Raw genomic sequence first — 23,337 nt, forward strand, 5'->3', positions numbered from 1 at the left:
AAAAATTAGAGCCAGGACTTTCAGGAATAAAGTTAGGAAACACTTCTACACGCAAAGGTTGGTAGAAGTTTGGAACACGGTTCAGCAAACGGCAGTTGAAGCGACCTCAATTGTAAATTTTAAATCTTAGATTGACAGGTTTTTGTTAACCGAAGTTACGAAGAGATATGGGGCTGAGGCGGTTATAGGGAGTTAGGTCACAGGTCAGACATTTTTAAAATATTCATAGAATGTGGGCGTCGCTGGCAAGGCCAGCATTTATTGTCCATCCCTTACTGCCCTTGAGAAGGTGGTCGTGAGCCGTCTTCTTCAACTGCTGAAGTCCGTGTGGTGAAGGTTCTCCCACAGTGCTGTTAGGTTGGGAGTTCCAGGATTTTTACCCAGTGACGACGAGGGAACGGCGATATATTTCCAAGTCGGGACGGGGTGTGAATTGCAGAGGAACGTGCAGGCGGTTTTGTTCCCATGTGCCTGCTGCTCTTTTCCTTCTAGGTGGTAGAGGTCGCGGGTTTGGGAGGTGCTGTTGAAGAAGCCTTGGCGAGTTGCTGCAGTCCACCCTGTGGAAGGTACACACTGCAGCCACTGTGCACCGGTGGTGAAGGGAATGAATGTTTAGTGTGGAGGATGGGGTGCCAATCAAGCGGGCTGCTTTGTCCTGGATGGTGTCGAGCTTCTTGAGTGTTGTTGGAGCTGTACCCATCCAGGCAAGTGGAGATTATTCCATCACCTTCCTGATTTATGCCTTGTCGATGGTGGAAAGGCTTTGGAGAATGAGGAGGTGATTCACTCGCCACAGAATACCCAGCCGCTGACCTGCTCTTGTCGCCAGAGTATTTATGTGGTTGGTCCAGTTAAGTTTCTGATCCGTTGTCACCCCCAGGATGTTGATTTGAGTGATTCTGCGATGGTAATCTCGTTGAAAGTCAAGGCGACGTGGTTAGAAAGTCTCTTGACTGGCACTTGTCTGGCGCGAATGTTACTTGCCACTTATGAGCCCAAGCCTGGATGTTGTCCAGGTCTTGCTGCATGCGGGCTCGGACGGCTTCATTATCTGAGGGGTTGCGAATGGAAATGAACACTGTGCAATCATCAGCGAACATCCCCATTTCTGACGTTATGATGGAGGGAAGGTCATTGATGAAGCAGCTGAAGATGGTTGGGCCTAGGACACTGCCCTGAGGAACTCCTGCAGCCATGTCCTGGGGCTGAGATGATTGGCCTCCAACAAACTCTACCATCTTCCTTTGTGCTCGGTATGACTCCAGCCACTGGAGAGTTTTCTCCCTGATTCCCATTGACTTCAAATTTACTCGGGCTTCTTGATGTCACACTCGGTCAAATGCTGCCTTGCTGTCAAGGGCAGTCACTTTCACCTCACCTCTGGAATTCAGCTCTTTTGTCCATGGTAGGACCAAGGCTGTCATGAGATCTGGAGCCTATTTGTCCTGGTGGAACCCAAACTGAGCATCGATTAATAGCTTATTGGTGAGTTCGTGCCGCTTGATAGCGCTGTCGACGACACCTTCCATCACTTTGCTGATGATTGAGAGCAGACTTATGGTGCGGCAATTGGCCGGATTCGATTTGTTCTGCTTTTTGTGGACTGAATTGCGGAACAGACTCGATGGGCGAGATGGCCGACTCCTGATCCCGTGTTCCTCATTGGTGCAGAATTTGGAACGATCCTGCATTGGCCAGGTATCAAGCTCGAATCGCTTGATAAGCAGGCGAGAATTCAATGCCAATACCACCAATCCTCCCATGGCCATTTGCTGCATGTGTCCGTTTGGAATCCTCTTTTAAAGCACATGCAGTCTGACGGAGGTACTGTGATCCCCCTCCTCATTCTGACCCACAGCTGTGCAAGAATTACTTTGTGCAGCTGCAATGGCCTCGTGTTTGAAACGTTGGACTCACCCCACTCGGGTTTTCTTGCCCCGGTTTGAATTCTACTCGGTGAGTTACTGTTTAACGATCTGTTCAATGTCCAAATGAATAAACTAGAGCTAATTGACCGCGTTTACCTATTTCAAAGCAGGAGAGGCATTCCACCGTGGCGGGCGACCAATGCTTTCTTTCAAGATTTCAAGACACGAGAAGTATTATCTCCCAATCAGCAACTTAAATTCTGCTAGATTGCAGAACCTGGCATTTATACTCTTTGTTTATTTCCTTGCATCTCTGTATCCGTCACTGACTCTGTCTCTTGTCGACAAGTGTTTAATGTTTTACATACATTATTCATGTGTATAATATATTATATAATAATTCATGTGTTTAAATTATTATCTAAATAATTCAATTGTTTAACTTATATAAATAATTCAATAGTTTAACTTAATATATCAATAATTGAATTGTTTAATGTATTATATAATGAAATTGTTTAATTGATTGCATAAATACTTCGTGTTTAATTTATCATATAAATAATTCATTTTTAAAATTTGTTATATCATCAACTGTTTAATTTATTATATAAAGAACACAAGTCTTTAATTTGTTCATACAAAATTCAATTGTTTAATTTCTTTTATAATAATTTGTGTTTCATTTATTATATAAATAATTCAATAGCTTAATTGGTTATCTAAATAATTCAATTGATTAATTTATCATATGACTAAATCAATTGTTTAATTTATTGTATAAATAGTTCAATCCTTTATTTTTATGTACAAATAATTCAATTGTTTATTTTATCATATCAATAATTCAATTGTTTATTTTATCATATCAATAATTCAATTGTTTAATTTACAGTATAAACAATTTAACTGTTTCATTTATTATACAATTTATTCAAGTGTTTATTTTTATATAAACACTTCAAATGTTTAATTATCAAAATAATTAAAATGTTCAATTTATTATAAAAATTACTCAATAGTTTGTTATATAAATAATTCAATAGTTTCATTTATTATAAAAATAATTCATTAATTTAATTTATAATTGAAATAATTCAATTGGTTTATTTATTATATAAATAATTCAAGTGTATAATTTATTATATAAATAATTCACGTGTTTAATTGTTATAAATAAATTTTAAAATGTAATTATATAATAAATTAAAGGATTTAATTTATTATACAAATAATTCAATCGTTTAATTTATTATCCAAATAATTCAATTGATAGAATTCTCAGGCTTCCTTGAATGGTGAAAGCTGATCTAACCAGCAACACCAGCTGGCTGAGACGGTAGGAAAAGTAAAGTTAAAACGCAGCTGATGAGTTCGTAGCCAATGTCTCCACATTTATGGAGCTTCAGAGCAATTCATTCAGCAAAGTGTTTCATGATAATGCAAGTCGTACATTCAAAACGAATTTGGTGAAGAGAGGATAATATTGTTGACTTGAAATAATAAGTGTTGAATCTGATATCGCTGTATATCATATATTGTAGAAGAAAGCGAGAATGGACGGATACTGTGTTCTGGAAGGATGGCTAATCGGCTGCGTGACAGCGAAATTTTACATTGGCTGCACGGCTCTGTTGCCAGTTGATCTTTGGATCTGATTCCCGCTCAGGCAATTTCACTGGTTCAAATCCAGGAGCTCTTATTCACTTTCACTGGATTTCCCACTAAAGCCCAAATAAAGTTTCACTCTCTTCGGTCCTCCATAAATCCTGATGTCGCAGCCTCTCTCACTCCGGGAGCTGGCGAACAGCAGAAAACTGATGGTTTTGTTGTCGCATCTGGAATGCGGTTTTGAACTGTTGCTATTCGCCGAGACAGCGCTGCAGGAGCCTTTAATGATCTCGTTCAGTGAAGAGAGACCGGCAGGCGGCTCCCAGACAGGGCTCAGGCCGGGACCGGGCAGCGGCTGGATGAGAGAGCGGGGCTCCTGCGCTGTTGCTGTTGCTGCTTCCGCTTCTGTGAGTCCGTGCGGCGGTCGGTACTGATCTCCCTCTTATGGATACGGCTCCAGCTATTGGATGTGGGCCTCGTGGCGCAACGGTAGCGCGTCCGATTCCAATGTCGGAAAGATGCGTGTTCGATTCACGTTTCCACGGCGGTTAAATGTCTCTCTGTTTTATAGCGGTGCCGTCTTTTTGGGATGGGCTGTTCAATGTTTGTAAAATAATAATTATTGTAGAATCATAGAATGGACACAGTACAGAAGGAGGCCATTCGACCTATCGAACCCATGCCGGCATTATGTAATGATGTGGAGATGCCGGTGATGGACTGGGGTGGACAAATGTAAGGAATCTTACAACACCAGGTTATAGTCCAACAAATTTATTTTAAAATCACAAGCTTTCGGAGATTATCTCCTTCGTCAGATGATTGAATGAAAAGGTTCTCAAATCGCATATCTTATACGATGTTGGGACAGCATCACACCAATCAAAAGGTGTCGTTGTTATTCAAACAGGCCAGTCACGGAGAACAGCACGTCCCAGTACACTCGATATACATTGTGTCTTTTACACAGGCAGGCAGAAAGAAACTCAAAATGGCAGAGAGAGAGAGAGAGAATTTTAAAAAACATATAAATTTTTCCCCCTTTTTGCTGGTGGGGTTACGTGTAGCGTGACATGAACCCAAGATCCCGGTTGAGGCCGTCCTCATGGGTGCGGAACTTGGCTATCAACTTCTGCTCGACGATTCTCTCTCTCTCTCTCTCTGCCATTTTGAGTTTCTTTCTGCCTGCCTGTGTAAAAGACACAATGTATATCGAGTGTACTGGGACGTGCTGTTCTCCGTGACTGGCCTGTTTGAATAACAACGACACCTTTTGATTGGTGTGATGCTGTCCCAACATCGTATAAGATATGCGATTTGAGAACCTTTTCATTCAATCATCTGACGAAGGAGATAATCTCCGAAAGCTTGTGATTTTAAAATAAATTTGTTGGACTATAACCTGGTGTTGTAAGATTCCTGGCATTATGTAAGAGCAACTCAGTTAGGCCCTTTCCTCGTAGCCCTGCATTTTTTCCGCTTCAAGTACTTATCAAATTCCTTTTTGAAAGCCACGATTGAATCTGCTTCCACCACCCTTTCAGGCAGCGCATTCCAGATTATAACTACTCGCTGCGTAAAAAAGATTTTCCTCATGTCGCCTTTGGTTCTTTTCCCAATCACCTCAAATCTGTGTCCTCTGGCTCTCGACAGTTCCGCCAATGGGAACAGCTTCTCTTTATTTACTTTATCTAAACTCTTCATGACTTTGAACACTTCTATCAAATCTCCTCTGAACCTTCCCTGCTCTAAGGGAACAATCCCAGCACGCGGCAAATGCGGTCAATTGGTTCCAATTCATTTATGTGAGCATTAAACGGACCTTTAAACAGTGGCCATGTTTTATGGAAGCCTGATCTGGTGGTCAGAAGCGCTTGGATCCAATGTCTGTGTTGTTTCTGCGTTCAAATTTCACCACTGACAGAATTTTTGGCAATGTTCATTTTGACCTGTTCACAGAAAACCCGATTGTAGAGCGATGGAGAAGAGGATGTGAAAGAAGCTGAAAGTGAAAGTGCAGATATTAGTTTCATCACGGGGACAGGACACGTTTCCACAGGTAAGGACATCTCACCTTAAGATTCTTTCCAGCAGAGTGGGACAGGTGATCAGAGTGACCGGGCTCTAACGGCACAATCGGTCAGTGCGCGTTCTTTTTATGCCGTAGATTCTGGGGAAATGCCGAGGTTGTTAATTCGAGTCTCAGCTGGATCAAACAATCCTTTTGCTTGTGAACATTTCGACCGGAGTTGAAGGTACAATTGGTGTGTTCGAAAATGTATCAACTTATTTGAATTGCCATGTGGTTCCTCCGGACCACGCTGTTGCAATAGCAGATGAAGATGTTTAGTATTACTTGTTTACAGGAGGGAGGCTGCGGTTTTGGAGACGCAAACTATGATTTTCATCTATTTACAAATCGTGGGATTTAACTGGAAATTTAAACCAGCGCCTTCGACCGCTCAGCCAGGATACTTTCCATCCTAGACTTCAGGAGCTAGTTTTACAGGAATAGAATTACTGCAAGCAAGAATTCTACCCCTCAAACTCCAATGCTCACACGTAAACTTCTCGGCATTGTGATAATATACACTCTACCATAAGTATACTTCAATCAAATTAGTGTTTTGTTTCACTGTGAGAGCGAAGAGACATTGATGTGTCGGCATTGGCTGCAGCAGCTGGCTTGCAACTTTACTGTTCCTACTGTCTCAGTCTTTTATTTCTTTACCCTTCTCTGCTGGTGTTGCAGGTTACATCAGCCTTCGCCGTTCAAGGAAACCTGAGAAGTCCATCGGGGACAACGCAGAGAGAGAAGAGCCAGAGACAGGGAGATATAGAGGGATGAATGCAAAGAAAATAAGGTGTATAAATGTCAGGTTTAGCAAACCAGCAGAATTTAAGTTACAGATTCCGTCTCCGGATCTTGCAAGAGAAGTTTTAACATCCAATTGAAAGCATCGGCCACGCTGATGTATCTGTCATGCTAGGAGAGCATTGAAGAGATCTTTAAACAGTAGCGCTTCCAACAGAATTCAAACCTACGCTGGAAAACCCCAATTGGAATTTTGAGCCCAACGTTTCAACCATTCGGCCATCGCAGCTGTCAACCCCATGTTCGTGCAGACAGAATTCCAAATGGACACATGCAGGAACGCTCGGTACGAGCATTGGTGGTTCAGGGGTAGAATTCTCGCTTGCCGTATGAGAGACCCGGGCTCGATTCCCAGCCAATGTAGGAACGTTTTGCATTCTGCACCAATAAGTAACTTCGGAACAGGGTCCAATGGTCACTATTAAAAGGTCTGTTCAATGCTCAAATAAATGAATTGGAACGAATTAACCGCATTTGCCGCGAGCTGGAGTTGTTCCCCTTCGAGCAGAGAAAATTCAGAGGAGATTTGATCGAAGTGTTCAAAATCATGAAGGGTTCAGATGAAATAAAGAAAGAAGAGCTTTTCTAATTTGCGGAATGGTCTGGAACCACAGGACACAGAATTGAGGTGATTGGCAAAAGAACCAAAGGCAACATGAGGGAAAACTTTTTAAAGCAGTGAATAGTTATAATCTGGGATGCGCTGTCTGTGTGGGTGGTGGAAGCAGATTCAATCGTGGCTTTTAAAAAGGAATGGATAAACACTTGATGGGGAAAATGCAGAGCAACGGGGAAAGTGCCCGGGAATGGGAAGAACTGGATTGCTCTTACAAAAGGCAGGTACGGGATTGATGGGTCGGACGGTCCATTGTATGATTCCATGATAATTGTTATTTTACAAATAGTGAACACACCATCCGCTGTGAAACAGAGTCAGCGAGACACTGAAACGCCGTGAAAATGTTTATGACCCCGACGTGATTCGAACACGCATCCTTCTGATCTGGAGTCAGACGCGCTACCGTTGCGCCACGAGGTCCATACAGCACCGTTTGAGCCGGATCCATGGGAGGGAGATCGGTATTGAACGCCACAGGGACTCTCAGAGGCGGAAGCAGCAGCAGCAACAGCGCAAGAGCCCCGCTCTCCAATCCAGCCGCCGCCCGTGGTGAGTTACCGGTCCCGGCCTGAGCCCTGTCTGGGAGCCGCCTGCCGCTCTCTCTTTACAGAACGGTACCGATCCTGTTTCAGCTCACACACAGGATCAGGAATCCCGCTCCTGACAGATTCACTTCTTTAAACCTTAGATTCAATTAATTGGGATTTAATTCAATCCTCATCTGCCCTCCCCTTTGTCAGTTCAGGACTTCATTTAAACCGATACTTGGAGCTCTGTTTTACAGGTTGCCCACTACAAACACATTTTGCTGCTAACTTCTGCTCAATAAAAAGTGCCCAGGAACTCGGGAATTTCTCCTGGGTACTGAGTTCGAGTTAAGGAACAATAGAGGTGCGATTACACTACTGGGTGTATTCAATAGGCCACCAGCTGGTGGGACGGATATAGAGGTGCAAATGTGCAGGGAAATTACAGAGAAGTGCAAAAGCCATAGAGTAGTGATAACGGGGGATTTCAACTATCCTAATATAGACTGGGATAACAATAATATAAGGCGCAAAGAAGGGGAGGAATTTTTGAAATGTGTTCAGGATAACTTTCTCGACCAGTACGTTTCTGGCCCACTGAGGAAGGAGGCATTGCTGGACTTGGTTCAAGGGAATCAGTCGGGCCAATTGGAGCAAGTGTCAGTGGGGAAGCATTTAGTGAGCAGCGATCAGTATCATAAGGATTAGAATAGCTATGGAAATGGACTTTGTCCACTCTTAGTAAAAATACTCAAATGGAGGAGGGCCAATTTCAGTGGGATGAGAACAGATCTGGCCTGGGTAAATTGGAATCCAACATTGTCAGGCAAAACTATAATTGGACAGTGGTTTGTCTTTAAAAAGATGATTCGGGTATAGAGAAGGTACATTCCAACGAGGGAGAAAGGTAGGGCAACTAATGCCAGAGATCCGTGGGTAATAAGAGAGATAGAGAGTAAGATGAAGTGGAAAAAAGAGGCGTATGACAGGTGTCAAGCTGATAACACCGAGATAATATAGAAAGTTCAGAGAGGAAGTGAAAAAAAAATAAGAGGGGCAAAGAGAGAGTATAAGAAGAGCAGACAACATAAAAGGGAATCCACAAGTCTTCTACAGACATGTTAACAGTAAACGGGTAGTAAGAGGAGGGGCGGGGACGATTAGGGATCATAACGGCGATCTACACATTGGCATGGCAGAGGTACTAAATGAGTCCTTCGCATTGTTCTTTAACAAGGAAGAACATGCTGCCAGATTCTCGATAAAGGAAGATATAGTTAAGATACTGGATAGGCTGAAAAATGAGAAAGAAGAAGTACTAGAAAGGCTTGCTGTACTTAAAATAGATAAGTCAACTAGTCTGGATGGGATGCACGCTCGGATGCTGAGGGAAGTAAAGGGGGAAATTGCAGAGGTACTGGCCATAATCTTCCAGACATCCTTAGATATGGGGATGGTGCCAGAGGACTGGAGAATTGCAAAGGTTACAACCTTGTTCAAAAAAGTGTGTAAAGATAAACCCAGCAACTATAGGTCAGTCAGTTTAACCTCGGTGATGGGAAAAGTTTTGGAAACGATAATCCGGGAGTGAATTAACAGTCACTTGGACGAGTATGGATTGATTAGGGAATGCCAGCACATATTTATTAAAGGAAAATCGTGTTTACCCAACTTGATAGAATTGTTTGATGAGGTAACAGAGAGGGTAGATGAGGTCAATGCAGTTGACGTGGTGTATATCGATTTTCAAAAAGCGTTTGATAAAGTGCCACGTGGTAGGCTTGCGCTCAAGATTGCGGCCCGTGGAACACAGGGAGCAATAGCAACATGGTAACAGAACTGGCTAAATGACAGGAAACAGAGAGTTGTGGTGAATGGTTGTTTTTCGGATTGGAGGGAGGTGTACAGTGGTGTTCCATACGGGTCGATGCTGGGACCACTGTTTTTCTTGATAGATATTAATGACATGGACTTGGGAGTAAAGGGTACAATATCAAAATTTGCAGATGAAACAAAACTTGGAAGGATAGTGAACAGTGAGGTGGATAGGCTTCAAGAGGATATGGACACGTCGGTGGCATGGACGGACACGTGGCAGATGCAGTTTAACACGGAAAAATGCGAGGTGATGCATTTCGGTGGGAAAATGAGGAGAGGCAATATAAACTGGAGGGCACAATTCTAAAGGGTGAGAGGAACAGAGGGATCTGGGGGTATATGTGCACAAATCGTTGAAAGTGGCAGGGCAGTTTGAAAAAGCGGCTTAAAAAGCAGACTGGATCCTGGGGTTATAGAGAGGGGCGTCGAGTAGAAAAACAAGGAAGTCATGATGAACCTTTATAAAACAAATCGAATATTGTATCCAGCGCATTTTTGGAAGGATGTGAAGGCCTTGAGAGGGTGCAGAGGAGATTTACTGGAGTGATTCCAGGGATGAGGGACTTAAATTACATGGATAGACTGGAGAAGCTGGGATTGTTCTCCTTGGAACTGAGAAGGTTCAGAGGAGATTTGATAGAGATATTCAAAATCATGAAAGGCCTCGACAGAGTAGATAGAGAGAAACTGTTCCCATTGGCGGAAGGGACATGAACCAAAGGGCATACATTTAAGGTGATTGGCAAAAGGACCAAAGGTGACATGAGCAAAACTTCTTTCCACAGCGAGTGGTTGGAATCGTTGATTTTTGTGCTTTGCATGTGATGAGATTTCACCATTTTAAAGACTGTATCTTAAGAGTGCGATTAAAAGTTCAGTGTTTATGACACCAGGAATCTGCTGCAGCCGTTGTTAAATTTATCAATAACAGGCAATTGTCGCCGTTTATCACAGAAACGCCCTAACCGAATATGCGATCAAGATGAAAGTAACGCAACGAGAAGCATCTGATTCAACACAAAGGCATCGGGCGACGACAAACATCCCCACCCGTTTTGCTTTTCCAACATAAAGAGTGTGACATTTATTCTCTGAACATAGAAACAGTCTGGTCTCGCTCACTACAGAAATCTCCATGTCACAGCGAATTAGCCTTTCGGGACCTTGTCTGTCAAGATGAATTGTGATTTACGTGAAACCAATGTTCCATTCCTTTATAAGTTTCATGTGCCTGCTATGCGATCACAAGGTTTTTGTTTAGTCCACGGGGTAAATGTTGGACTAACAGCCATGCTCAGCCGGCAATGATCACGGTACATTTTCTTGCAGACAAAACACACATTGAAACCCTGGAACTTTGAAGCGATGAATCCTCAGGAAAAATAAAATAGGTGCTCGAATCAATCTTACCAATAGCACCATCGAGACAAGTGAAGAGGTCACCTGCTAAACCAACAATTCACTGAGCTAAACCTTGAGGTTGCAGCGACCAATATAACAGCTGTCTGTCCACTGAGAGGTTACATTTCTAAAATGAATGGTTGAAGCTTGCAGGACTGAAAATCCAACGAGCCGGTCTTCACTCTCAAACCAGCAACTGTGAAGTTAAGAGGTACGTGCCGGAGAAATACTCAATTTCAGCGCGCTGACATTGGGCCAGAGTAAAGTTCAGTTATATGATTACCGAGTGGCGAGAGGATGGATTTGGAACTCCTGATCGACCGCACTGTGCATTTTCCAGATCTGCTTGAAGCATCAATCCCTTCAATTCATCACTTACAGAGACAATTCGATTCTCGTTTTTCTTCCCCTGAGATTGGCGAGATCTTCAAAATTGAAAGCGACCCATATCAGAGCGAACCTCGTCACCGACATGCTCACAGATACAAAGCGGCCAAACTCAGTTTCAGTGAGATGAAAGCCCAGAGCGGTTTCAAGGTGAAAGGCAACTGCAAATAAAGCTCGTTCAATGAAAATGCAGGTCACTGAGATGCCTTTAAGTTCCTGATTGTTTGAATTGAACTTCTTCCGAAAGCGCTTGAGATTCAGGTGGAGTGATTTGGGGACTTCTTTTCCCACTTTGCAAAAGTTTGTACCGCAGCTCAAGAACAAAAGTCCAGGGCTAAATTATGGCTTCTCCGGGGTATGAACCTCGAATCGAGAATTATACCCCTACCTGATCGAGCCCAGAAATAAATCAGTCTAAGTAAAATAACGGTATTGGAGAAAATAATTCGACTAAAGATAGAGAAAATCTCCACCCCAGGGAACTAAGAGGAATAGGTGAGGAAATTTTACATCCTTAAGTCATGATCGTTCAAAACTCTCTTGTTTCAGGAATTGTTCCGTGGATTGAAAAATTTCCAAAGTCACTTCATTATTCAGGAAGGGGAGGAGAGATAAAGTAGAAAATTACAGACCTATTAGTATAACGTCTGTTGTGGGGAATTTACCAGTATCTGTTATTAGGGAAAGAATGACTGAGCAAACCCTAATATTCCTTTCTCCTCCATGTGTTTATCTCGCTTCCCCGTAAATGCATCGATGCTTTTCGCCTTAACTACTCCTTGTGGTAGCGAGTTGCACATTCTAGCGAGTCTCATTGTAAATATGGTTCTCTTGAATGCCATATTGGATTAAATGTGACTATCTTATATATATGGCCCCAATTTTGTTCTCCTCCCCACAAAATTGCAAACACCTCTGACCTATCAAACCCTTGCATAATCTTAAAGTCCTATTTCAGGTCACCCTCAGCCTTCTATTTTCCGTGGAAATGAGCCGAAGACTGTTCAATCTTTCAATATGGGGAAGTGTGAGGTCATCCACTTTGGACCTAAGCAAGATAGATGAGAATATTTTCTAACTGGTGAGAAACTAGGAACTGCAGAGGAGGAAAGATGTTCACGGGTCCAAGTGCAGAAATCATGAAAAGTCAGTGGGCAGTTCCAAAAAATAATTTAAAAGGCTAATGGAACTTTGGCCTTTATCTTAAGGGAGCTGGAATTCAAAGGGGTGGAAGTTATGTTACAGTTATATAAACTCTGCTGAGACCACATTTCGAGTACTGCATTCAGTTCGAGGCACCACACCTCAGGGAGGATATATTGGCCTTGGAGGGGGTGTAGCGCGGATTCACCACAATTATACCGGGGCTAAAATGTTTACATTATGCGGACAAGTTGCATAGAAAAGGTTTGTTTTTCATTGTGTATAGAAGATTAAGTGATGATCTAATCGAGTTGTTGAAGGTGATTAAATGAACCAATGGTGTGTGTGTGAGCTGTGAAACAGCTTGAAATCCCAATCCTCTCCACCACTGGGGACTGAGTCTTCCAACATACAGGGATTTTCACTCGTGCAAGTTTCATCCACATTTTCTGCTCTTCATTTCTCCGACCTGCTTGTTGCGCCTTTTCCTTCAATTCAGGACTTACAGGAAAAACTCGATTCTGCGGTCAATCTTCGGGTCACGTGGTGAGATTTCAAATAATTGAAATCGACCCTTATCAACCCCAGGATGAAGCTGTTTGATGGGAGCACTGGTGACACAGACCGTGCGCGGTTCCAGTGGCGCAATGGGTCAGCGCGCGTTATTTCCACAATAATTATATGCTCGAGAAATGCTGGGGTTGTGAGCTCCAGCGCCGTCGAAGGTAGTTGAAACTTCTCAACATTTTGACTGGAGTTCAAGGTAAAACCGGTTCCATAACGCATCGACTTCTTCATGTCCCCATGTGGGCACTGAGGCTCCTCTGGCCGACCGTCTTGCAATAGCAGGTGAGAGTTTATTTGTTAAAAGGAGTGAGAGTGGGCAATTGGCGACAACTGAAATGGTAAAGCAGCCGGCACGACAACTTTAAATCGAAAGAACCAAAAACACAATTCTTCTTTCCGTGAAGCAGGTTTTCATCGGTTTGAAGTGTCGTGTCGGGAAAATTCGGGAGGTAAATCTGCTGCCTGGTGTCACGGTGTGACGGTTGAAATTATTCAGCTTTCAATTGTTGATCGGCTGAAATGTCGAGAGGCCTTTTCCAGCTCCCGTGTGGAACAAGTTCAGCTTTGGAGCCATTGGGTAAAGTGTTATTTTTAATTGCTGCTAACGAATGACAAGACATTTTGTACAAACAAGAAGAATTGCTAAATCACGAGTTCGCTGTCCATGTTTCTTTCATCATGTTCAACGGAAACAAGGATTCTCCTCAACACGTTGCTGAAATTTGTTTCAAAGGGACACTCTCCCGAATTCGACATCGACAGGGATAATTCAGAGTCCGACCATGAATCTGTATGATGGAAGCTAATCCAACAGCGAGCCTGGATAGCTCAGTCCGTAGAGCATCAGACTTTTAAGAACGGGTAGTGATCTGAGGGTCCAGGGTTCAAGTCCCTGTTCAGGCGAAAACTTTTAAAATAGCTGGCAAGTTCTGCTTTTCCAGCGGAGCAAAATCAGCGAAAGGAGCAAGAGTTGGCCATCCAGTCCCTCGATCCAACTTCGCCAATTTGATAAGGTCATCGCTGATTTTCGACCTCAACTCCACTTTCCTGACCTGTCCCCATATCCTTTGAGTTCCTTCGTGTCCAGCATTCTATCTATCTCAGTTTTGAATCTATTCAATGGCTCAGCATCCACAGCCCTCTGGGGTCGAGAATTCCAATAGTTCACAACCTTCTCAGTGAAGAAATTATTCCTCATCTCTGTACTGAATGGCCGGCCCCTTATCTTGAGATTATCACCATTAGCTCTGGACTCTCCAGCAAGGGGAAACAGCATCCTAGCATCTACCCTGTCAAGCCCTCTAAGAATTTTACATGTTTCAATGAGATCACCTGATTATTGAAAACTGCAGAGAATATAGCCCATTCCACTCAATCCCTCCTCACAAGACAACCCTCTCATCCCAGGAATCAATCGAGTGAACCTTTGTTGCATCCACTCTAAGGCAAGTGTATCGTTCCGCAGGTAAGGAGATCAAAACTGTACACAGTACTCCAGATGCGGTCTTACCAAACCCCATATAATTAGAGCAAGGCTTCCTTATCTTTGTACTCCAACCACCTCACAATAAAGGGCAACATACCATTTGCTTTTCTAATTGCTTGCTGCATCTGCATGTTAACTTTCTGTGATCCGTGTGCAAGAGCACACAAATCCCTCTGAATACCAACATTTCGCAGTCTCTCACCTTTGAAAAGATATTCTGCTTTTCAATTCTTCCTACCAAAGTGAATAATCTCACATTTCCCCACGTTATAATTCATCTGCCAACTTCTCGCCCACTCACTTAACCTGTCTGTATCACTTTGCATCCTCTTTGCGTCCTCCTCACAGCTTACTTTCCCACCTAGTTTTGTATCGTCAGCAAACTTGGATACATTACGCTCGGTCCCCTCATCTAAGTCATTAATATCGATTGTAAATATCTGAGGCCCAAGCACTGATATTCACGGCACCCCACTAGTTACAACCTGCCAACCCGAAAATGATCTGTTTCTTCCGACTTTCTATTTTATGCACATCAACAAATCCTCAATCCATGTTGATATCTTACCCACTATCCCATGGGCCCTAATCTTCTCTAACAAACTTTTGTGTGGCACCTTATCGATTACCTTTTGAAAATCCAAATATTCTATATCCACTGGTTCTCCCTTATCTACCCTGCTATCGACACCCTCATAACCTCTAACAGAGTTGTCAAACACGATTTCCCTTTCACAAAACCGTGTTGCATGTGCCTAATCATGTTATGATTATCTAAGTGTCCTGTTATCAAGTCCCTAGTAATAGATTCTAACATTTTCCCTCCTACTATTGTCAGGCTAAATGGCTTGTAGTTCCCTGTTTCCTCTCTCCCTCCTTTCTTGAATAGCGGGGCTACTTTTGGTACCTTCCAATCCATGGGGACCTTTCTAGAATCATGGGAACTCTGGAAGATAAAACCAATGCATCCACTATCTCTGCAGCCACCTCTTTTAAAACCCTGGATGTAGGCCACCAGGGCCAATGAATTTGTCAGCTTTTAGTCCCATTAATTCCTCCAGTACTTTTTCATTACTAATCTTAATTGCTTTAGGTTCCTCACTCTCATTAGAACTTTGGTTCCCCAATAGTGCTGGTATGATTTTTGTGTCTTCTACTGTGACGACAGATACAAAATACTTGTTTAACGTCTCTGCCATTTCCTTATTCTCCAATATAAATTCTCCTGTCTCTGTCTCCAAGGACCCATGTTTACATACGCTAATCTCTTCCTTTAAACATTCTTAAGAACATAATAACATAAGAAATAGGAGCAGGAGTAGGCCAATCGGCCCCTCGAGCCTGCTCCGCCATTCAATAAGATCATGGCTGATCTGATCCTAACCTCAAATCTAAATTCATGTCCAATTTCCTGCCCGCTCCCTGTAACCCCTAATTCCCTTGTGGAAGATCTTACAATTCATGTTTACATTTCCTGCTGGTTTATCCTCTTTCTATATTCTCCCATTTTAGCAATTTCTTGGTCATCCTTTGCTGATTTCCAAAACCCTCCTAATCCTCAGGCTTACTACTCTTTTTGGGAAAAATATAAGCCTCTTTTACCCGAATTCTATCATTAATTTCTCTACTTTTCCGGTGGTGTTTTTAATCCTCAAGCGAATGTAATTTTGTTGAGAAATTATGAATTATTTATTTAAATGTTCGCCATTGATTATCTACCATCATATTTTTAATCTAATTTCACAAACCATCTCAGCCAACTCACCCCTCATAACTCCGTTATTGGTTTTGTTTAAATTTAAGACCCTAGTTTCGGACTTAACGACATCATTCTCAAACTCAATCTGAAATTCTATCATATTATGATCATTCTTCCCTCGAGGATCATTTACTTTCAGATTACTAATTAATCCAGTCTCATTACACAATACTAGATCTAAAATAGCCTGTTCCATTGTTAGTTCCTCGACATATTGATCTAGAAAACTGGCTCGAATGCATTCCATCAACATAAGTCAGCTTATCTTGAGTTGCTAACATGATGTCAGCACGATGGCACGTATTATGACTGGAAGACAAGGCCAGATCTGCCAGGTGAATGAGATGTTTGCTGCAAACACGGAGAATTAATGAAACCAAGACTTCCCTGCAGAGCAAGGAGTTGGAAAGAAAGATGCTGGGCATTGAGAGGCGAAGGATTTTGTAGATAGCAGGATGAATGGACAAACGGATCTCAACTCCCTGCTTCTTTTCCACACTGATAAATCGAGACAAAAATATCATTTCCGTGCTTCTTTCAGATAATGAATGTCTTAATGCTCAAGAGATCGCTGATCCAAGCCAATTATCTCCATTCGCACTCTCCTTCCAATCTTGCACACGTTGCTTAGCTTTGAAATTATGCATTTTTTCACACTGGGATTCAATTTGAAGAAAACGATGCTGTGATCAGCTGGTGTTGTTCCGGAAATGGAGTAAAAGAAGATACACAAAAGGCTATTGATAACAGTGACTGTTCGGACACTGTGATCTGCTGTTAAAAGTTCTTCAACATTTAAAGTGTCAGGCAGCAGATCTTTTCCAAATCATGACAGAAATGGCAAGAACATTTCATGTAGACTTTGATCAACAGCACGACTTTCGAACAGGAGGCATTTTACAGAAGGCAAGAAGGTGCATTGTTTATCGCTCTTATGGGTTGTAAAATTGAAGAATTATGGGCTGCTGGCTCTTCAGGCAGGAGCGGTGAAATTGCTAATGTTGATCAGGAGCGAGCTTTGCGCTCAGTCGGGGGAATTTGGTTGGTGCTATTCTGAACAACACCAGGAAAGTCAAGTTCCCTGATCGGGAATCAAATATGGTGCCGCGGCGGCGAGAGCGCCCAATCCTCAGCACTCGACCACCAGCGAATCTGCTGCAATTTTCATTCAAGCAAGCAGACCAACGCTGCCTTTCCGACTTGTTCCTTTGAAACTCAAGGCACTTTCGCCCCAGACAAGTTGCTCGCACAAAATGGAATTTACTGTTAGAACATGAAAGACTTGTTCAGACAACGACAGCACCAAGTGCGGGTTGGCAGGTACATGAAATGGACAGTGAGGGGAAATATTACCACAAGCTGCTGGTGTAACTGTTTCCATTTCCAAAACACACGCACCGAATCAGTGCAGCTCCTGGGAAAGGTGCAAGGTAACGCAGGGCTGTCATGTCTCACTTGAAGCAACTGGCACAAACAAGATTCTGCCATCACCTGCCATCTCCTTCTGTTTCTGTCACTACTTTATCTCCAGTTTCCTCTGCTCCACCAGATGCCGGTGAAATAGATGTTCAAAGCAAATAATGCGACTGAACGAGAAAAAAACCTTAACTGGAAAGCAGGAGAGGGGAAGAATGATGCTGGGCATTGAGAGACGATGGATTTTGCAGATACCTGGATAAATAGACACAACGACCTCATCTCCCAGCTTCTTCGGATACTGAATATCTTAATGCTCAATAGATGTTCTCACTGCCCCAGGCCCATTATCTCCAGTCGCATCTCCCACCAATCTTGCATATGTTGCTTCGCTCTGAAATTGTGCATTTTTTAACACTGGGATTCCATTTGATGAAAACATTGCTGTGATCAGCTTGTTTTGTTAAGGAGACGGAGCACAAGAAGATACATAAAACGCCAATGATAACAGTAACTGTTCAGACACTGTGAGCTACAGTTAAAGTCGGCAACATTTAAATCTTTTCCAAATCTTGACAGAAATGGCAAGAAAAAGGAACGCGGACTTTGATCAATGTCACGACTTTCAAATAGCAGACATTTTATACAAGGCAAGAAAGATTTACAAGGATGTTGCCTGGACTGTAGAATTTTAGCCAAGCGGAAAGAATGGATAGGCTGGGGATGTTTTCTTTGGAACAGAAGAGGCTGAATGCAGATTTAATTGAGTTGTACAAAATTATGAGGGGCCGAGTGTGGATTGGAAGGACCCATTTCCCTTCACAGAGAGGATAATAACCAGGGGCATAGATTTAAAGTGATTGGTCGGAGGATTCGTGGGGAGCTGAGGAGAAATTCTTTCGCCCAAGGGTTGTGGGGTCTGCAACTCACTGCCTGAAAGGATGGTAGAGGCGGACACCCTCATCGCATTTAAAGAGTACGTCGGTATGTATTTGAAGTGCTGTAAACTATAAGGCGACAGACCAAGAGCTGGAAAGTGGGATTCAGCTGGATATCTCTTTTTCGGCTGGCACAGACACGATGGCCTCTTTCTGTGCCGTAAATTCCTTTGATTCCATGATTCTAATTAACAGTAAGCAGGGTAGTTCAGGGGTCATGGGGACGCTTCTGAAGAAAAATAACTGCTGGGAACCAAGCAATGTGTTCTTGTAAACTGCAGACTATGGAAATTCCAGCTCCAGTGACAGGGGTGGGTCACTACAGTGTATAAAAGTGACGGGATACTGATGTAAGGGGCAGTCGGGACTGGAGACACTGGAGATCAAGCTCAGGGTGCCTGAGGTTCCATCCAGCGGGATCATCTCGTGTACAGGGGGACTTGCATGTTTACTCTGGTACGGCAGATGGAAGAGAATTTGCTCATATATTTCTTAATAAGGAATTAAAGTTGCTGACTCTCAGACGTGTTAATTAATAAGACAATGCATTAGTTAGAACCTTCCATCCCTAAGTCTCTCTGCTCCTCTACTTTAAAACTGTGACCATTTAGTTTACATTTAATCTCATTTTTCTTCCTCTCAAAATGTATGACGTCACATTTCTCTCCATTAAACTTCACCTGCCTGATTCCGAACCTGTGGACGTCACAATGAAGTCACTGACTCCTCTTCACAGTTCCCCACGCTGCCAATTTTGGCGTCATCTAGAGATTTTCACCTTGTGTCCCACATACCCTAGCTCAGATCATTCTCTATATTGAGAAGAGCAATGGTCCCAACACTGACCCTGGGGGACACCACTGTTTATATCTGTCCTGTCTGAAGAACATCCATTAACAACTACTCTCTGTTTTCTGCCCTTCACACAACTTCCTACCAACACTGCCTCATTCATTTTAATACCGTGAGTCTCATTTTTATCAACAAGCCTCTTGTCCGGCATCTTATCAAACACCTTTTCACAATCCATCTACACAACATTCCCTTTATCAATGAGCTTGAGTTATCTAAAATAATCCATGATGGCTGTTCTTAATTAATGTGTTTTTCTAACAAATGTTGAAATGTTTGCTCCACCTCATCTGGTTTCATCTGTTTCAAGCCACAACAGAAAGGTCAAGTTTTCTCCTGGAGCTTAAGATAAATTAATTTTTAAAAATGATGCTTCAGACAATGACGGACATCTGGGCTTAGACCCGCCCATTCGGTGCCGCAACACCAACCCTCACACACTCCGATTGGTTGGAGGACCAACTGTCCGCTCATCCCTCCAGTCAATTTACCATAAGACCTTAGAGATAGAAGCAGGAATAGGTCATTCGGCCCCTCGAGCCTGCTCAGCCTTTCAATGAGATCATGGCTGATCTGATTTTTACCTCAACTCCACTTTCCCGCCCTTTCCCCATATCCTTTAAATCCCTTGCTGATCAAAAATTTGTCTAACTTAGCCTTGAATGTATTCAATGACTCAGCCTCCACATTTCATTGGGTAAAGAATTGCAAAGATTCACGGCCCTCTGGGAGAAGGAATTTCTGTCTTAAACGGGCGACACCTTATTCTGAGACTATGTCCCCTAGTTTTAGATTCCCTCATGAGGGGTAACATCCTCTCAGCATCTACCCTATCGAGTCCCATCAGAATCTTGTATGTTTCAATAAGATCTCCTCTCCTTCTTCTAAACTCCACTGAGTATAGACCCAGCCTGTTCAATCTTTCCTCATGAGACAACCCTTCCATATCCGGAATCAACCGAGTGAACCTTCTCTGAACTGCCTCCAATGCAAGTATGTCCTTCCTTAAATAAGGGCACCAGAATTGTACGCGGTACTCCAGATGTGGTCTCAGCAGCACCCTGTACACTTGTAGCATGACTTCCCTGCTTTTATACTCCAACCCCCTCGAAAAAAACGCCAATATTCTGTTTGCCTTCCGGATTACCTGCTGCACCTATATGTTGACTTTTTGTGTTTCATGCAAGAGGACCACCAGATCCCTCTGTACCGCAACATTTTGGAGTATTTCTCCATTCAAATAATATTTTGCTTTTTTATTTTTTCCTCCCAAAGTGGATGAATTCACATTTTCCCACATTATATTCCATCTGCCAAATTTTTGCCCATTCGCTTAACCTGTCAGCAGCCCTTCGCAGACACTTTGTGTCCTCATCGCAACTTGCTTTTCCACCTATCTTTGTATCATCAGCAAATTTGGCCACAAGACACTTTGTTCCTTCATCCAAGTCATTGATACATATTGGAAATAGTTGAGGCCCCAGCACTGATCCCTGCGGCACCCCACTAGTTATTGGAAATTCCTATAAATTTACCACCATGACGGGGTTAATGGTGAGACTGGCGGTCCTGAGGTGCAGTTGGAAAATAAACCTTAATTGAACCCGTCAGTTGCAATATTTAATAAAACAAATTTGATAAAAGTTACCGAAAAAAATATTTTCTGGAGTTCACCAAAGTGTGGGGAGGGTGGGCGCGTCAACGCTGTGTGTTTTTGCCGGTTAAAATGGCACGAAGGGCTGGAGTTTCAGTTTATTTTCTGATCCTTGGTCCAAACGCGCTCTCCCTGCTTCCAATCGATTCCCTTTTCGGCCAGATATCAAGACCATCAATGGCGGCTGCATCACCCAGCATGCTGCGCGGTACAGATTGTGCCCTATCTGAATCAGTGGAGCACAGTGCGCAGGCGCAGTATGACTCATTATCGGGCAGTGTGTCCTGAGCATGCGCGGTCAGTCGAGGCTGCGGGAGGAGCGCGTTCGGTGCAGGTGAGAGGATCGGAGCAAGAGGATCATTAAACCCCGGGGCCCGGGTCCGGGCTCAGGCCCAGGCTCAGGCTTCACAAACCCCAAGTGCGGCCCCAGACCCGAATATAAAACAGTGAACATTATCCCCCCCTCACTACCCGCCGGTTTCCGGTTTCTCCCGTTTCGCTCCGGACCAACTCTCAACAAAAGGCCGCGGCCCCGCGCATGCGCGGTGTAAACTGGGAATTCTCAGGGAGCGTCTGTAAATGAAGGAGAAATAGTGATCGGTCAGGGAGCGTCTGTAAATGAAGGAGAAATGGTGATCGGTCAGGGAGCGTCTTTAAATGAAGGAGAAATGGTGATCTCTGCATCCAGGGATCTCGAGCTTTGGAGGCCGTTCCTTTCCTCCTCGTGGGAATCGGTCTACTCTGTACCCAAAGCAACTCCTCCTTCAAGGCCTCCCATTGTTCAATTACTGTTTTGTTGCCAATTTTTGATTCCAATCCACCTGGACAAGATCCCTTTTTAACTCACTGGAATTAGCCCTCCTCCAGTTAAGTATTTTCACATTTGATTGTTCCTTGTCCTTTTCCGTAACTATTCTAACCCTAATGAGATTATGATCACTGCTGCCCCACTGAAACATGCTCCACCTGCCCCACTTCATTCTCCACACCGAGCCCACTGCTGTACTCACATTCGCTCTCTCATATTCACTCTCTCACATTCACTCTCTCACATTCACCCTCTCACATTCACCCTCTCACATTCACTCTCTCACATTCACATTCACCCTCTGTCACATTCACTCTCTCACGCTCACTCTCACATTCCCACATTCACCCACTGTCACATTCACTCTCTCACGCTCTCTCACCCTTTTGCTCATGGTTTTGGGACACTGAAAGGTGATGCGATGGGTTTGGATTTCACCACAGTGTGTGGGACGGGGATTTACATCTTTGTAGGAAAAAGAGAGGAAAGAATGTTCCATCGAAACTAGAATTGTCTGTTCTGAATTTGTATCCTCTACTTACAGTGATAACTTTTATAACCTTTTACAGGGTATGAGAAGGGGAGGATTTGCAGAGGGAAACTCAAACCAAAGATCACGTCAAATCTGACAGTCACTCGATTCATCAGGACCTGAATATCAACGGCCTCTGTTCTGTCTGTGGGAGAAGATTTCAAGCATCAGTGTGAGTGGAAAAGCACCGAGTGAGAGTGTTCCAGTGCACTGACTGTGGAAAGAGCTTTAACCAGTGACACAGCCTGAAAAATCACCACACCATTCACAGCGGGGAGAAACCGTACACGTGTTCTGTGTGTGGATGAGGCTTCGACTGATCGTCCAACCTGGAGAGACACAAGGACACCCGGACCACGGAGAAACCGTGGAAATGTGGGGACTGTGGGAAGGGATTCAATTACCCGTCAGAGCTGGAAACTCATCGACACAGTCACACTGGGGAGAGGCCATTCACCTGATCCGTGTGTAAGAAGAGATTCACTCAGTCATCCAACCTGCTGAGACACCAGCGAGTTCACACTGATGAGAGACCTTTTAAATGTTCTGACTGTGAGAGGAGCTTTAAAAGCAAAATTAATCTGCTGAGACATCAAAGCGCTCACACTGGGGAGAGGCCGTTCTCCTGTTCCTTGTGTAAGAAGAGATTTATTCGTTCATCCCACCTGATGGCACACCAGCGAGTTCACACTGGGGAGAGGCCGTTCTCCTGCTCTGTGTGTGGGAAGAGATTCTCTCAGTCATCCAACCTGCTGATACACCAGCGACTTCACTCCGATGAGAGACCTTTTAAATGTTCTGACTGTGAGAAGAGGTTTAAAAGCAAAATTAATCTGCTGACGCACAAACGCACTCACACTGGGGAGAGGCCGTTCTCCTGCTCCGTGTGTAAGAAGAGATTTACTCGGTCATCCCACCTGTTGAGACACCAGCGAGTTCACACTGGGGAGAGGCCGTTCTCCTGCTCTGTGTGTGGGAAGAGATTCACTCAGTCATCCAACCTGCTGATACACCAG

General features: G+C 43.5%; 2 non-coding genes across 2 annotated transcripts; one reads left to right on the forward strand and one right to left on the reverse strand.

Moving 5' to 3' along the window:
• Nucleotides 1–7,321: 7,321 nt before the first annotated feature.
• trnaw-cca (transfer RNA tryptophan (anticodon CCA)) lies at nt 7,322–7,393 on the reverse strand. The gene has a single exon. It is a non-coding gene; the product is annotated as a tRNA-Trp (tRNA).
• Nucleotides 7,394–13,693: 6,300 nt separating this feature from the next.
• trnak-uuu (transfer RNA lysine (anticodon UUU)) lies at nt 13,694–13,779 on the forward strand. Its single transcript is given in 2 exon segments — nt 13,694–13,730; nt 13,744–13,779. It is a non-coding gene; the product is annotated as a tRNA-Lys (tRNA).
• Nucleotides 13,780–23,337: the final 9,558 nt, after the last annotated feature.

This window comes from Heptranchias perlo, chromosome 20 (genome assembly GCF_035084215.1).
Source record: "Heptranchias perlo isolate sHepPer1 chromosome 20, sHepPer1.hap1, whole genome shotgun sequence".
Classification (NCBI taxonomy): Eukaryota; Metazoa; Chordata; class Chondrichthyes; order Hexanchiformes; family Hexanchidae; genus Heptranchias; species Heptranchias perlo.